The sequence below is a fragment of the Python bivittatus genome, unplaced genomic scaffold (genome assembly GCF_059951505.1).
Source record: "Python bivittatus isolate LINGU-HERP-01145 unplaced genomic scaffold, Pbiv_v1 ctg000190_np1212, whole genome shotgun sequence".
NCBI lineage: Eukaryota > Metazoa > Chordata > Lepidosauria > Squamata > Pythonidae > Python > Python bivittatus.
Window position 1 is genome coordinate 4048924 of NW_028277042.1, and position 16821 is coordinate 4065744.

The 16821-nt window shown below is 42.9% G+C and overlaps 1 long non-coding RNA gene across 1 annotated transcript; it reads left to right on the plus strand.

Annotated features, from left to right (window-relative positions):
* The first annotated feature begins 6712 nt into the window (after positions 1-6712).
* Positions 6713-16559, plus strand: LOC148216474 (uncharacterized). Its single transcript, XR_015795255.1, has 3 exons — positions 6713-7488; positions 8372-8559; positions 15819-16559. It is a non-coding gene; the product is annotated as an uncharacterized LOC148216474 (long non-coding RNA).
* The last annotated feature ends 262 nt before the right edge of the window (positions 16560-16821 follow it).

Here is a 16821-nt window from a genome sequence, read left to right on the forward strand (position 1 = left end):
GAGACTGCAGGATAGCAGTTTTCTGCTGGGTTGAGCACCTGGAGATGACGGGGTCAGCCATCTTGCTCACAACCACAGAGGAGTCTTTTAAAGGACACTAAGTTGACAAACTTCACTTTTGGAAATTGTCTATTAATCATCTTACAGCTATTAGAGACCTTTGGAATGATAAGTCTGAAAAGACTTCATTGGGTGAATTTATCTTCAGCTCTTAATGAAAGAAAAATTAATTATAAGCTAAAGAGTTTAAAGAATTTGAAAGAAACAGCAAAAAGCTAAATAAAATGTCAATCTAAGAACGTTATAAATGGATGAAGAGTCCTGATAATTTTGGATTATTGATTTTTACCATGAGATTTAGGAATTAATTATAAAACTAAACAGCTTCTAATGGGAAACAGACTTACTTTGGCTATCCTGGATATTGCAGGTCACAACAAAAATAAGTGATGATTTTTGAAACTGGACACTAGAGGGGATTAAAGATTCTAAGCAGAAGGAAAAAAATACAAGCCTGTTCTTGATGTCTATTTATTTATTTATTTGTTTGTTTGTTTTGCATGGCACCTTTTATTTCCCAAGTTTCAGTAAAGCCAAATAAGAAGACTTGAGATGAGGCTTTTAACAGAGGTTTTACTGGCCAATTAAACCACCTGGATGGTTCAAGGAATGTTGCCCAGAACCACACCTTGCAAAGCAAGCAACAAAGATTTTATAGGCATATTCAGATATTTCAGATAGTACATCCCCTCATATCCATATAAGGGAATTTTGGGATGACCCAGGAAAAAGTAAAGGTGGGCCTAGAGAGGTGAATCTAAGTTTAAATACCTAACTTCTTTGGAATTTAGGACCTCTCTCGTTGCAAAATCTCTGCCTGGTACCGATCTAATTTATGGCTTCAGGCATCTGGCTAATGGCTTTTAAGAAAATGGGGTGGGGGAATTCTGTGCTCTCTTAGAAGGCAATCAGGTATTCAACAAAGAGATAAGGTGGGGGAAAGAAACGCTGTGCTCTTTACAAAGCAAGTTAATCCTTTGTAAATAAGATAGAGTGCACTATCACATGCATGCCCACACATTATGAGAGAGAGTAAAATTGTGTATCAAAACAATGCCCTTCAGTTTGTTTGTTTAAGCAATTCATTTAAGCAATTTATACAGCCACCCAACTCACTCACGGGGACTCTGGGCAGCTTACAAGAATAAAAATCCTAAATACAACCCTCTCCCCCCCCAGTTAATACTGGGACTTATAAAATGTTATGAAATCTGAAACATTAAATGAGATCTTTGAAGAACAGAGCCAGAAATTAATAACTACAGTATCCACACTGGTAGTAATGATGTCTCTTCCATGGATAGACTATGTCCAAAAGATGTTAATGAGAGAATGACAGATGTGGAATACATTTTATCTGACAAGACAGAGAAAGTACCAGAAGTGGAACTACAAATGACAGGCCAAGAGAATGATTTGGAAAAGGACGCTTTACTGGATATACAAAAGAAAATGGATGAAATTTTAAAAATTAAAAGGGAAATACAAATGATAAGCCAAGAGAATAACCTGGAAAATGTTTTCTTACTGGATTTACAGAAGAGGCTTTTTAAAGCCTGGAAGAAATCTGTGTGATGGATAAAAAGAATTGAAGAGAAATGAAATCCTACAACATTTGATTGAATTAAAGATTAAGACTCTTAGAATAAAAAGGAAGGAATATTAAGTGGGTTTATTTGATCAAGGTTAAAATAAGACTTTTTATAAAAATGTTGTGGCAACCCTTTATGGAGTTTTTGCTGACACCATGATTGAAAAGTTAATGGTTTATGGATTTGCCTCTAGATAAGGGACAGGATGTGGGATGAAGAGATATCTGTTTAACTGTATGGGGGTGAAGAGTTATTAAATGTGTTTACACTTGTTGTGATGAAGGTTGAAAGTCACTTCTTTATAGATTTATTTTCTTTTTCTTTATTATATTCTTTTTTCTCTTTCTTCTCTTTCTTTTCCTTTTTCCTGCACTTTTTATTCTTTTTTTTTCCATTCTCTTTTTCTAAGTTTAGTTTGTATTAGTTTTAATACTGTCATTAAAATTCTTAATTAAAATTCTATTAAAAAGCATAAAGTTAACCCAATTTTTATTTAGAAGTAAGGATCAAAGCGACATGCACTAATGAGATTAACTCAACGTGAACAAATTAAGTAGAAGTTGATTTTTACAAAAACAATATATATTTTGAAAAGGCAACCAACCAGACAAATGGTTGGCTTATGAATGGCACAAGGAATAGGAAAAAAGAAATATTATCTCTATTAGGGGTAAAGCACAAGATATAACCAAAGACATGATGCACAATTTATTAACGATTATTCAGAATTATGTAACTTTCGAGAGGAAAGAGGATGACTTTGAGGGAGATAAGGGAGATCCACTGGCAAAGTGATGAAGAGTTCACTGTCAGCCTTCCCATGTAGGCCAGACCGGAAACACGACCAGATGAGTTAATTCTACTTTATTCTATGGCTACATTAAGAGAACCTTGCAAGTCTGAAAGTACAAATCTCCCGCTGTCTCCTTTACGGCCTGAGAAGTTAGGGAGGGTCCCTTCTGAGCATCTTGCTCTGCACATTATGCAGCTGCAGGCTATGCCCTCTCTTATCTGCCCTTTCCCTAGGCAGCATCTCTTCACCCCATCTCTAAAGGACTTTCTCACATACCATTACATCAACATGGCTTAAGTAGAAAGAATGAAGAAGGTTTCTGAACGTGTCTCAGAAAGAAAGCCCTCTAAATCACATTGATATAAAGGAGGGAAGAGAGGAAGCATAATCAGACTTGTAATTTGTTTTGAAATCAACTTCTTGGTCTAGTCTGCCTCTAGGGCGGCCATCCGTCTTGCAAGTCTCTTATTCTCTTTGAAAAGAGGCTGAAGATCTTACTTTTGTAGTTGGAAATGGCCTCCGATCCTCAGGGCATGCCACTGCCTGCCAAATACTTCACCTCAACGTTGTCACAAGACCAACAACAGGTGATGTACAAACGACCAACTGACATCATGCCATGATGCAGCTAACCGAACAGTTGGGATAGATGTATCTCAGCCAGCAGCAGCAGCAGAGGGCCTACAGCACAGCCAGTATTCCATGGTTCTCATGGGAGAGTCTCAGCGATGTTTGGAGGAGACCAAGATGAATTCTGACTGGGGACAGCGCAGCGCCGTGCCTAACTCCACAGAACAACACTCAGACTTTGCAGCTGTCTTTGGGGTGGAAGAGGGAACTGCCTGCTCCCCAAGCAAGCATAGGTGTGCACCATCGATTTGAAGTCAGGGGCCCAGATTCCAGCAAGGAGACAATATCCCATATCTAATCATGAGTTAGCCATCCTGAAAGAATATTGGGATGACAATGTAAACAAAGGATTTATTCACTCTTCCGACTCTCCAGCATCTGGAGCAATGTTTTTTCTACCCAAGAAGAATTTGTTTAGTTTTTTTCTTTTAATAATTGTCATGGGGCCTTCTAAAATCTGTGTGAACAGGATAGCAGAAGGACTCTGAAGACAGTTCATGACTATAGATATCTGAACCAGGGAGCTATTAGGCACCACCACTCATTACCCCTCATTTTGGATCTCCTGGACCACCCCCAAAAGGCACGCATTTTTACAAGGTTGACTCCAGAAGTGCCCAGACTCTTTGATCAGTAAGAAGGAGGGACCTGAATACTTAACTGCACTTGATACCAGGTACGCTAAATTTGAATAACCAGTGTTGCGTTTTGTTTGCAGTGGTATATTTTGACAACATATAATTTTTTTCTGAGGATCCTGGTGTTAATTTTCTGCTTGCCAAACAGCAGCTTGTGAAATCTGGCTTCTGTTCAAAGTTTTCCTTTCATCCAGACCTGAAAGATTTAATCACTGGCTGATGTGCCAGAGACACAGCAGCAGAGAAATACAGAGTGAGGCTTCCCTGCTTTCAAGATGGCTGTTTCAAGCTGGCTGGTCATTCTTTCCCTGCTATTCCTCTGTTTCTGGAAGAGCAGACGTCCCAAAGGTTTCCCTCCGGGGCCTTGTCCCCTGCCCCTGCTTGGGAATCTGCTTCAGGTCAGGATGGGGACCTTTTGAAGGACTTGGATCAGGTAAAGCTCCTTATTTGCTCTCAGATTAAACTTCCATGGAGTAAATCTGCCAAAATTTTTGGTGTGGCAGAAAGAACTGAGAGGAGATGGGTGTGTCTGTTAACTTTTCTGCATGAGACACAATTTTTGCTTGCCACAGGATTTAGAGAACAACATTTAGAATCTTATGGGGATGTGAAAATAACAGCCATTTGATACAGAGGAATCCTAATTCCTAATGGAGCTGAAGTTCTGAAAGTTTTTTCACACTGTAAGGTGAATTCAGTTCACTTCCAAGTTTCCAAATGAAACCCTCACCTTCCATATGACAAAGCAGCCTGTCACATATTGGCCTGAATGAGTGCTTCATGATTCAGTGTGAGGTGAATCCTCACTTCTGTTTTCTGTATGTCCCTTTCCAGAATCTCCTCCATCTCCATTCTCCTAGGATCTTGGCAATCCACTCAAGAATGTTTCAATAATCTTCTCCCTGCCAGCTCCGGCAATGACAGGTTTTCAGCACCTACAAACCACCCTGGTTCACCAGTCATCTCGTAACTGTCCCCTTCCTGCAGGCTTCCACTTGGTGGAAGACTTTCTGTGGAAATGTAGTCCATAATTCCCTTAGTTCTACTACAGATTGCTTAGAATTGCGCTTCTGCATGAGGAGAAAAGGGGAGTGGAAGGACATTTCGGGGGAGGCACACAGTGGAGCAATAGCTCAGCACCTTCCTTGATGGGGCATCACTGCAGGGTTTGTGTCTAACACTTCTAAGAAAAGTGCTTGGCCAAGAAAATCATTCTGCACTTCTGCCAGATGTGATAAATATCACTCTCTTGATAACGGATCCCATTAAAGGTTTGCATACAGAATGCTTACAGTTACCCCTATACATGAATAGGAAGGAGCATTGGACAAACACTCTGGGGAATGGAGTAGAATGGAGCTCTGGGTAGATTTCTCAATCTCATCCTTGATGAAGTTTTATGTTGCAATGTTGCAGTGTTTGGCCCCAACTAATTTCCTAAGGACTCTATGCTAATCCTGGCTACTTCCTTTCAGCTTGGAGAAAAATATGGTCCTGCCTTAAGTCTTTATCTTGGAGGAACACCTGTAGTTTTTACTCATGGATTTCCTTCAGCAAAAGAGGTCCTTGTGATAAAAGGCAGAGAATTTGCTGACAGGGCAGACTTTCCTATAATGGATGTCATCAATAAGAAAAAAGGTAACCAAATATAATTTCCAAGCCTTTTTTTTTATTTTTCCAAATCTCTGTTTGGTCTTGGTACGACCCCAAGTCATCCATTCTGTTATCAAAGTACCAATATTCTTCTTCCTTTACATTCTGGAGTGCTGACCAAAAGTTTCCAGTAGGAGACGGAATAGCCTCTTTAAATGTTAAAATTATCTCCCTTCTTCTTTTTTCTTTTTTAACATTAATGAATAATAATATAGTAGAGATTTTGGCATTCAGCTGAAAAGTACTTCTGACGTATACCATTAAAAAAAACAACTATTTAATGTATTTTGCTTGGCATGGTAATGTTATATTAATTGAACATTAATTGTATAACTTTAGTAATTCTCTATTCATTTACTGATACTATCATTTTTGAAAATACATCTTTGATTAAAAACCAATCAATCAATCACTACCTGTAAACAAGATACAGGTGAATGACTGTTGGATGATTTTTTAGGTTTAATGACGCAACCTCCCAAGCCCTATTGACCAAAATGAGACACATTTTGTATCTTTTCTTGTAATGTTTGTAAAGGTGTACTCCTGTAATTTTCTTGGTTGGAAGCTTCCAATTAGAATTCTGAGAAAGGTTTTGGATGTCCATAGGAAATTGAGGAGTGGGAGGAGAGTCACCATATATAAAATGGCTAGCCTAGGAAACATAACTAGCCACCAATCATTGTTTTTATGGAATGGTCTTTGCCATCCTTCACTGGGCCTACCTCCATGCTGACCTTTGATGCCCTAACATACCAACAAATTGAGAAACCATTAAAAATACACATTTAGCAGTTCATGATGGAAGGCAGAATTCTCAAGGATTATTCAAGTTCTGAATCACTAAAGACCAGCAACATTTGCCTTAGGAGAAATTTATTCTGTTGACTGTTCATTCATCACTTTGTTATTTATTGGAAAAAGACTGAAACTGGCAGATACCATTTGACCTTGGTGACTCTTTTGCCAGAAAGTTCATGGTGAGCTGTTTGGAAAACCGAAATCTATAGTGGACTTATTTTGTATTCTTCCAATGATGCCTCTGCAACCATTAAAGCTGGTTAGGGGATAGCATACTGTGACTCCCCTAAAGGAACAAGCAGGAGGATGGATCTGTAGAGATCTCTCTTCTTTTGTTTTATTTCACAGGTGTGCCTTTTGATCCTTATGTCTTTGTGGATATTGCAGTTGCCAACATAATTTTTATCATAATATTTGGGAAACATTTTGAATATGACAACAGCTTCCTCAAAACTCTCCTGGATGACATACAAAATGACAGGAGGACCGTGGGCCTTGGTATCCTTAACAAAAATCCAGATGAATGTTCAAAATTAATGCACAACTAATGGGAATTTGAATTTCCCAATTTGAATTACTTGTCTGGAGGGAGGGAGGAGTCATCTTTTATATATTCTCTTTTTCCTTTCTTTCTTTTTTCTTCTTTCTATCTCTTTGCACTTCTCTTTTACTTTTCTTTGCTTTTTATATTTTCTTTAGTTTATATTAGTGTTTTATCTTTCTATTTGTAAACCCTAATAAAATTATTCCTAAAAAAAAAAGGAAACTTTCTTATTTTCCTTGCAATTAGAACAGGATCTCATCAGAGTGCCAGGAAAGTGGGTGAAGGCTCTTTATGAGTGATAGTTGGTCCAAACCTAAAGTTATCCAAATTGAATTAGGGCACATTTCTGTATTGAAATTTTACCTGATTTGGACATTTCACACCCCATCAAATTGTGAATAAGAGATATTTACATGAAACCTTTACAAAACTAGGGATTTCTTTCTTTCTTTCTTTCTTTCTTTCTTTCTTTCTTTCTTTCTTTCTTTCTTTCTTTCTTTCTTTCTTTCTTTCTTTCTTTCTTTCTTTCTCAATATGGCCTACACAGAAGACTCCATTGTGGTCAAATTAATCACTGTTGGCTTTTCTTCTGTTTCCTGGCAGCTTTACAAGGCTGTGCCCTTAGTGAGGAGGCTTCCTCTGCCCCATCAGACAATACTAACAACTGCAAAGAAAGTAGATGTTTTCGTTGAAAAAGAGATTGAGGAGCACAAGGCAACCCTGGTTCGTGGAGAACCCCGGGATTTCACTGATGCGTATTTGGAAGAAATGCAGAAGGTAGGTTTCTCAGTCTCTTGCTGTTGGTTTTGCATTATTTTATTTTCTTCTCGTCTTGAATCTGCTTTCCTGACGTTACGCCTTGTGAAAGTGGAATGAAGACATTGAATGACTTTTCTAGATGTTGTGCCAAGTCTACTTTTTGCCTGGGGGACATGATGTGTGAGCACAACTACGTGCCTTTGCTTTGCATGTTGTTCAATCCCAGTCAGCTAATGTAGATCTTTCCATCAGGATGCAGCAGAGAGAGGACCTGGGAAAAAGGCCCCTTTGCCAGCTCTGAGGACCCTCTGGGGGACCCTCATTCTCTCCCTGAACTGTTTGCATCACGATGCGTTATCACTGGAAGAACTTCCTTGTTTCTCTTCTCCCTGCTTCCTTTCCCCTTTTAGTCATGTTTTCCAGAATGAAATCCCATTTTTAAATTGGTGTTATCAACTGTATTAAAAGGAATACTGGAGTGGGAGAAGATCCTTTTTCCATTAGATTTTAACAACATTCTTTGTTTTAACTAACAAAAGGCAGAGAGGAAAGGTTCAAGTTTTGAAAGAGATCAACTACGAGTCTCACTCTGTCAGCTATTCGTGGCTGGAACAGAGACAATGACAGAAACACTTCTGTGGGGATTGCTCTATCTGATGGCCTTCCCAGAGTTCCAAGGTAACGAATTATGAAACAATGTTCTTGACTAGTAAGAGTAATACCTTCACTTATGCCAAATGAGGAAGGAACCTGCACTGGGGAGTCAATATCATGGCTGGCAATTCAGTGATCTGCAATGTCATCACTTCTGGTGGTCACCTGGCTGGGAAGTATACCAAACATGTCTACATGGTGTCACTGAAATATTTTCCAGAAGGTAACCAAGTTCTTGATTCCTCAGAGAAATGCCAGGAAGAAATAGACACTGTTCTGGGAAACAAATCAAGCATGAAGTATGAAGATAGAGAAAACTTGCCCTACACAAATGCCGTCATTCATGAAATCCAACACATTTCAAATGTTGCTCCTCTTGGAATGCCTCACGCACCCATTCAAGATGTACAGCTTTTTGGATATAAAATTCTGAAGGTAAAAGCAGAAACCTTTAAATGAAGTGAAGTGTTGGTGAATCTGCATGTGTTGATCTGTATCTTTCTGACCTGAGGTGTGTGTTTGTATGTAAGAGCAAGAGAAAGCAGGAAGTTGGGGTCAATCCTGTTCTTTCACATGGAGGGAAGACATAGCACAGTCAAAGGAAAGAGGAGTTGCTTTTGGACCTCCTTGTGTGAAAGTGCAATAGGCTTACTGACCATTTTTCCTGTTGTGTGCTTTGGCAAGTTGGCATAGTTTCCCGGGGTTCTCTAAAGTCCTTGGAGCAAAGGTGGCTTTTGAAATCTGAGGAACTCTTCCTTATGAAAGGTGGGTGATAGCTCATGTTGGCGTATCTGACCACACCTCCTGCCTTGGTTCTTGCCCCCCTTTTTCCTAATACTGAGTTCAGCTCTGCTTGATCCTCCCTGTTCCTTCTCACCCTCATCACCTGTTCTTCAACCACATCTCAATGGGGTCTATCTGAAAGTTCAGCCAGTAGCCTTCTGAGTCATGTCTGACCATGAGGGCTTTCTTTGACATGACCTACTTTTTTAAAAATAATTTTTAATTGCTTTTTATTTATTGAGAAAAAAAACATAACAAAACAAAACACACAAATAATAATAATAATAATAATAATAATAATAATAATAATAATAATAATAATAATAATAATAATACACTACCAAGAAGAAGAGGAAAACATTAAGGAGTAAATATGTAAAGAGTTTTCCTTTGTTATGGATCGATGGGAGTCATTAACCCTCACCCTTTGGGGAAAGCTAAATGCTTTGAAAATGAATATTATTCCCAGATTAATTCTGGAAAGGAATTCCTGTTCAAATATCTGGAAAATACTTTTAGAAACTAAAATCCTTGTTTAGAAATGTTTATGGCGTTCTTCAATTCCAAGAATATCTTTACAGAAAATGCAACTCGATTAATGAGGGAGGATTCGGTTTTCTGAATCTGGAACTATATCATTATGCTAATGTATTGTCAAATATTAAATGCTGGAAGCCAACCACTGGTATTAGTTTTCCGATTTGGGCAACACTGGAATATACATATATAGCAACTTTGGTTGGATGGACAGTATTAGGATCTAAATATACTAAAACTCTAATATCTGTGGAAACAATTTTGTCAGATAGAAAGCTATGGAATGGAATCTCTAATAAACAAAGATTTGACCCTTTTTCCCATGCTAAATGGACTCTATGGGGAAACCTAACTTTAAAAATTGGGGAAAAGATGGTGATATGGAAAAGTTGGATGAAAGCGCAGATATTGACTCTGGACCAATCGATAGATGATAAAGATGAATTTTTAACATATTCCATGCTAAGAGATAAATATCATCTGTCAGATTTAACCCAGTGGCCATATCTACAGCTACAACATTTGTTCACAACATTTTTTGGACCAGCGGCATTTTCAGCTTCTGAGATACCTGAGATACTAGAACAACTTCTTTAGAACTAAAAAAAAAAAAAACCCTACGATTAGCTCTTATAGATATTTGTTGTCAAGAAATCAATTTCATATGCAGATGCTAAGAGATGAGGGGAATAAAAAATTAGAGGTTTCTATATTGCCTGGACCATGGGAGAGTGTCTTAACTTCTATAGCAGGAATGTCAATGGACCTTAAACTATGCCTTATACAACAAAAATTAATATTTATAATTTATTGGACTTCATGGCAATGTACTCCACATGGGGCTACCCTTGAAGAGTATCCGGAAGCTACAGCTGTTTCAAAATGCAGCCACGTGGGCAATTTTGGGTGCCTCAAAGATGGCACCTGTTACACCTTTGCTGCGGGAGCTGCATTGCATGCCAGTTGTCTTCCAGGTCCAATTCAAGGTGTTGGTTATCACCTTTAAACCCTCTGTCAGAACCTGCATCACCCAACTGTTGTTGTTTTCCATTGTATTGCATTCGTTGGGAGTTGGATTGATTTGTTTCTGCCACTTGTAACTAAGGAGGGGGGGGTGGCTGTTAATGGTTGTAAGGGGAGTTGGGGAGCAGCTTAACCATATATGGGCAATTTAGACTGGCTTGATTGCGGCCAGGCAGCTGGGGCCCAAAGAACCAGGAGGAAGTTCGGGGAGGAAGGAGAGAAGTCAACAACAGGTGAGGAGGAGTTACAATGCCAGGCAATAAGGGGAGGGGAGATAAATAGAGGGAGGTTTACCCAAGGTGTTAGTTTTAGCAATGTTCTGTTTACAAGCTACATCTACACCTTAATAAAGAAGTATTTGTCTGAACCAAGCTTGGTTGCGTGAGAATGCTTCAGAACTGAGAGTTGGACATCGTGGACTTGACATTTTGCTAAAACTCCCTGATACTGGATTTCACCCGAGAGGAAACTCTGCGAGGAATTTCCAGCAACTTAGCATGGCCTCTTAGGAACTGCAGAAAAGTTCACCTGAGGCACCAGCAGAAGAGGAGGAACGGCAAATCCCCCTCACTGAAGCTCTCGCGGCCGCCAGACTGAAGACCCCAATGAGACAACTGGCCCACCACTGGGACCCACCGAGAGACCTGAGCATCTGGGAAGATGCTGGAGGGTTCACCCCAGAGGTGCCAGCCCGCCCTCGATGGTTGAGGGACATGGGGACCGTGACCAAAGTGACAACGCCATGGGATGAGGAACAACGGGTGAGGAAGCTGGAAGGCGAAGTGCGCGCACTGAGGAAGGAATTGGATAAGCTGAGGATTCTGGCACAACCTTCCGTACAACCTCCCGAACCCCTACAGGGGCCGGCGCCGCTCGACCAGCCCTCCCCAAGGGCTCCGCTGGAACCACCGACCCTTCCCCCTCATCAGGCCCTGGCCCCAACCCCCGCCAACCTCGGTGGGGGGAGCGGACCAGGAGCAAGCCACCCAACGACCTCAACAGGCGGAAGGGGACCTGTTGCAAAGATGGGGGCTGGTAGAAAAGTACGACGGAGACCCTGCCCAACTGCCTGCCTTCCTGAACCAGGTGAGAATCTGCATGGGCATGTGTGGGCGACTGTTTGCCAGCGATGCCTGGAGGGTGCTGTATGTGTCCCGCTTCCTGGTAGGCGTGGCAGCTGAGTGGGTGAACGACTTGAATGAAGCGGAGGCCCAAGAACTGGGGGACTTTGACCGCTTCATCAACGCACTACGGGACCGATTCGAGGACCAATGTGCCCGCGTGCACGCAGCGGAGGCAATCCGGGAGCTGAAGCAGGGGCTGCACTCAGTGACCGAGTACGCGCTGGAGTTCAAGCGGTTGGTGGCAAAGCCGCCAGACTGGCCAGAAGCGTTCCTCATGCAGCTGTTCCAGGAGGGGCTGGACCCACGGCTCTTCGAGAGGGCTGTGGTGTGGGGGTGCCCGGAGACCTTGGCGGGATGGATCACCCACATCTCCGTGTTGGAGGCGCAACTGGCCAGAGTCAAACCGCACGGCGCAGAGGCGAGATGGCGGCCCCCTAGCACTGCACGGCAAACAGGGCGGAAACCAGCAAGGAAGGAGTTAACCCCCTCGGCAAGGCCGCAGGCCACGGGGAAAGCCTACTTCATGTGCGGCGAGAAGGGGCACTTCGTGGCGGCCTGCCCCCAGAACCCAAGGCTACAAACTGGCGAAAGGAAAAAAAGCCGAAAAACCTGCAAAGTCGAGGAAAGCCCCACGGAAAAGAACAGCGGCGAGAGGCGAAGAAGAGAGACTGAGAATTGCCTACCTCTCAGACAGCGACGAAGGAGGGGAGAGCTCCGGCGAAAGGGAGGAAAGCCCGAGGCACGACCAGCCGATCCCGAGCAAATCGATCGAGGACATCTGGGTGAGTCCAATGATGTATGAGGTAGTGATCGGTGCTCCGCGATCGAGTCATCGGGCCCGGCTCACAGCATTGCTCAATTCAGGTTGCTCCCGGTGTTTGATCAGCCCCATGCTCGTCACCGGATTAAATTTAAAAGTGCACCGGCTGAAAACACCCATAATCTTCAGGCAAGTGGATGGAACAGCGGTGGGGGGAGGTGCGGTCCGCTACTATACTGAGGCTTTTGAATTAAAAGTCGGAACGCGCCGCTGGCTAGTTACCCCCTCATTCTGGGAATGTCCTGGCTGGAACTGTGGGACCCCCGCATCAGCTGGCAGGAAAAGACGCTGACCTTTCCGGATGGTGGCTGTGGGATTGTGCAGGCGGAGCCCAACCAATGAGGGGAGCTGGGGGCAGCCGCCCTGAAGGAGCAGCGCCAAGGGAGGAAGCCCCACGTGGGGGGAGGGGAGGAAATCCCCTGGCAATATAGGGACTTGGCGAAAGTCTTTAGCGAAAATGAGTCTGACCAACTACTACCACACCGCCCCACAGACTGCGAAATTGAGATGGTGCCAGGAGCGAAGTACCCAACCCCATGGATGTACTCAATGACCCAAAAGGAAATGGGGGGATTGAGGGAATTTATTGACAAAAACCTGAGCAGAGGCCTCATAGTGCCCGCCAAATCCCCCCTGGTGGCGTCAGTACTTTTCAGAGAGAAGAAAGATGGGACTTTATGCTTATGCACAGACTATAGGGGGTTAAATGCAATATACACAGAGAACAAATACCCTCTCCCATTAATAAAAGACTTGTTAGCCCATTTGGCAAAAGGGAAGATTTTTACCAAACTAGATTTGAGAGAGGCATATTTTCGTGTGCGTATCAAAGCTGGGCACGAATGGCGCACCGCATTCCGCTGTGCACTGGGACACTACATGTATCGAGTCCTCCCATTCGGATTAAAAGGGGCACCCGGGGTATTCATGCAACTGATTAATGAGGTCTTGCACGAGTTCCTCTACCGAGGAGCGTTGGTGTACTTGGATGACATTTTAATCTATACTGAAACAATGGAGGAACACGTGAAATTGGTCAGGAAAGTGCTGGAGGAACTGCTAAATGCGCAGTTGTATGCAAAATTATCCAAGTGTGAGTTCCATAAGGATTGCATTGACTATCTGGGCTACAAAATATCAAATAAAGGAGTGGAAATGAATCCCAATAAGGTGTGGGATGTCTTAGCTTGGGAGGCCCCAAAAACCAGGAGACAACTGCAAAGTTTCCTTGGCTTTGCCAACTTTTACAGACAGTTTATTCCTAATTTTGCACAAGTAGCCCTCCCTCTGACTGATCTTTTAAAAACGAAGGACAAACCCTCGGCAGCTGCAAAAGCCCCCAGCGCCTCTTTAAAATGGACAGCAGAATGTCAGGAGGCTTTTGAAAACCTCAAGAAATTATTCACCGCTGAACCCATCCTAAAACACCCAGACCCAACGAAGCCTTTTGTTATTCAGGCAGATGCCTCAGACGTAGCAACTGGAGCAGTCCTCCTACAAAGGGTTGAGGAAGGTGTGTTAAAACCATGTGCTTACTTATCTCGCAAGTTCACGGAACCTGAGCGGAGGTGGCTAGTATGGGAAAAAGAAGCTTTCGCAGTGAAATGGGCTTTAACGAATTGGAGATGTTTGCTGGAAGGAGCAGAAGTAGATTTTGAGGTTTCGACAGATCATAAAAACTTGGAGGCTTTGACATCACCCAGAAAGTTGTCTCCTAAACAAATAAGATGGGCAGAATTCTTCAGCAGATTTAATTTCACTTTAAAATACTTCCTGGGAGGGCGGAATTTCTTGGCAGATGCTCTTTTCAGGCTGCCTCAGCACAATAGACAAAGGGAGAAGGTAGTGTCAGCTGTAATCCCCAACTGGCAAGGGCCAGAACTGGCAGCTGCAGTCACTAGATCACAAAGTAATGCCACCAAAACCCCCATCAAGTCAGAGTTATTAACGGACTTAAATCGATTCCTGGAACAGGATGAGTGGTTCCAGGAGAATAAGGAGGAACTAACCCAGAGGGAGGGGGCATGGTGGAAAGCAGATAGACTGTACACGCCCCAGGAGGCTCGCAAAATGGTACTACAAAGGTGCCATGATGATAAAACAGCAGGACACTTTGGCTTTGTCAAAACTTTACATCTACTCCGCAGGCAATTTTGGTGGCCTTCGCTCAGGAGGGATGTGGCAGAATATGTAACTACCTGTACTGTATGTGCTATGGCCAAAAGGCAAGGAGGGAAACCACGTGGGTTATTACAAAATGTGGCCTGCCCAGAAAAACCATGGAAAGAAATAAGCATGGATTTTATTGTAGGCCTGCCAGAGAGCAGGAAAATGACTGTGATTTGGACTGTTACTGATCTCTTCTGTAAACAAACTCACTTCATCCCGTGCAAAGCCATCCCCTCAACGCCTGAACTAGCTGCATTGTTTATCCAACACATATACAAATTACACAGTTGTCCTGAAAGAGTGATCAGCGACAGGGGGGTCCAGTTCTCATCTAAATTCTGGAAGGCATTTTTAACCCTTTTGGGGTCTAACAAGCAATGAGCTCTTCCTTTCATCCTCAGATGGACGGAGCGACAGAGAGGAGGCATGCGGGGTTGGAACAATATTTGCGATGTTTCATAAACCATCATCAGGACAACTGGGTGGAATTATTACCTTATGCTGAAGTGGCTTACAATAATGCTGTCCACGATAGTACTAGGCTGTCACCTTTCCAAATTGTATCAGGGCAAGACTTTGTACCTATACCTGAACTTCCTCACGCTCAGACAGGGGTTAAAACAGTAGATGAAAGGGGGGACAGGATAAGGAGATTGTGGCCTATCGCAGAAAAAGCGATTGCAAGAGCTAGAGAAAGTTATGAAGCACAAGCAGATAAGAAGAGAGCCCCACATGAACCGTGGAAAGTGGGGGACAAAGTGTGGTTATCTACCAAGAATCTGAAATCTTCCAGGCCATGTAGAAAGCTTGATAACAAATACATAGGACCTTTCACGGTGGATAGAGTAATTAGCCCTGTGTCTGTACGCTTGAAACTCCCCAAAACCTTCAGGATGATTAATCCTGTCTTCCACAGTGAACTACTGAAACCCTACAAGGAATCTGATAAATGGAGGCCATCAGTGGCCCCTCCTGAACCTATTATGATCGAGGGGGAACAACACTTTGAGATCAGGGAAATATTGGACTCTAGAAAATTCAAAGGAGACATTCAGTATTTGGTACATTGGAAACATTTCCCTACATCATTGGCTGAATGGGTCTCTAAAAGACATGTTAGAGCTCCTGACTGAATTTTGGACTTTTATAAAAATTATCCTAACAAACCCAGGTGAACTTGTTGGACTCTATGGAATGTATGTCTTCATAATTCCAGTTCCTCTTTTTCTTATTTCTAGGGCTCCAGGCCATCGTGGTGAAGAGGGTTTCTTTTTTTGGGGGGGCAGCATGTCAGAACCTGCATCACCCAACTGTTGTTGTTTTCCATTGTATTGCATTCGTTGGGAGTTGGATTGATTTGTTTCTGCCACTTGTAACTAAGGAGGGAGGGGTGGCTGTTAAAGGTTGTAATGGGAGGTGGGAAGCAGCTTAACCATATATGTGCAATTTAGACTGGCTTGATGGCCGGCAAGGCAGCTGGGGCCCAAAGAGCCAGGAAGGAGCTCGGGGAGGAGAGGGAGGAAGGAAAGAGTTCACCACCAGGTGGGGAAGAATCGAGACGCCAGGCAACAAGGGGAGGGGGGATAAATAGAGGGAAGTTTACCCAAGGCTTTAGTTTTAGCAATGTTCTGTTTACAAGCTACATGTACCACATAATAAAGAAGTATTTTTCTGAACCAAGCTTGGTTGCGTGAGAATGCTTCAGAACTGGGAGTTGGACATTGTGGACTTGACACCAGCCCACCTAGATCCAACCCATATGGAGAAGGTACCTTCCACTCCCCATGATGATGCTCAATGAGGTTCAGGACAGCCACTCCCTAGAATCTCCCAGGGTATATCCACTAATTGCTATAGTATAGATTGAGTTTGGCAAGATTCTGTCTATAAGGTGTAAGCAATAAAGAACTATACTCAACTGGACTGTTTCACTGTTGTTCTTGCACTGGGCCTGACAATCCAGGCTTCCGGGGGAGGATATGGAGAACTTAACACAGATTTGAGAAAGAGGGGTCGCTGACCATGGCAAAGAGCTAGGAACTAATGTGTGGACGTCTTCCTTGGAACTACTCTGGATAAGAAGAGGATGGGAGATTGCCCACCTGTGCTCCAGATAGCCTGCTCGTCGCAAGGAGATTGCAGGACTGCGGTTTTCCGCAGGTTTGAGCCCCAAGAGACGATGGGGTCACCCTACTTGCTTGCAACTGTAGCAGAGCCTTTTAAAGGACACTAGGTTTGCAA